Genomic DNA, 389 nt, shown 5'->3' with positions numbered 1-389 from the left:
CCAGCTACTCAGGAGGCTGAGGCAAGAGAATTGCTTAAGCCCAAGAGTTGGAGGTTGCTGTGAGCTGTGATGCTACAGCACTCTACCAAGGGCAACAATGTGAGACTGTGTCTCAAAAAAATAAATAAATAAAGAGCATGGGTGATTTTTTTACCATTCCCCACAGCATGTGTACAGGAGATGTTTGAACCTGCTGCTTCCTCCATCTGAGTTTGCAAAAGATCCTGCCTCCCTTCCTTCTTCCCTCCCTCCCTCCCTACCTCCCTCCCTCCTTTTTTCCTTCCTTTCTTCCTTCCTTCTTTCCTTTTTTCATACAGAGTCTCACTCTTTTGTCCTGGGTAGAGTGCTGTGACATCACAGCTTACAGCAACTTCAAAATCTTGGGCTCA

At 46.3% G+C, this 389-nt stretch overlaps 1 protein-coding gene across 1 annotated transcript in view; it reads left to right on the top strand.

Annotated features, from left to right (window-relative positions):
- TEC (tec protein tyrosine kinase) overlaps positions 1–389 on the top strand; it is a 188,035-nt gene that overhangs the window by 26,066 nt on the left and 161,580 nt on the right. The gene's annotated exons all lie outside the window — the stretch shown is intronic.

Source organism: Otolemur garnettii, unplaced genomic scaffold, assembly GCF_000181295.1.
Source record: "Otolemur garnettii isolate 467f Iridium unplaced genomic scaffold, OtoGar3 scaffold00083, whole genome shotgun sequence".
Classification (NCBI taxonomy): Eukaryota; Metazoa; Chordata; class Mammalia; order Primates; family Galagidae; genus Otolemur; species Otolemur garnettii.
Note: the sequence above shows the minus strand (reverse complement) of the source record. Positions and strands in the feature narration are given on the sequence as shown.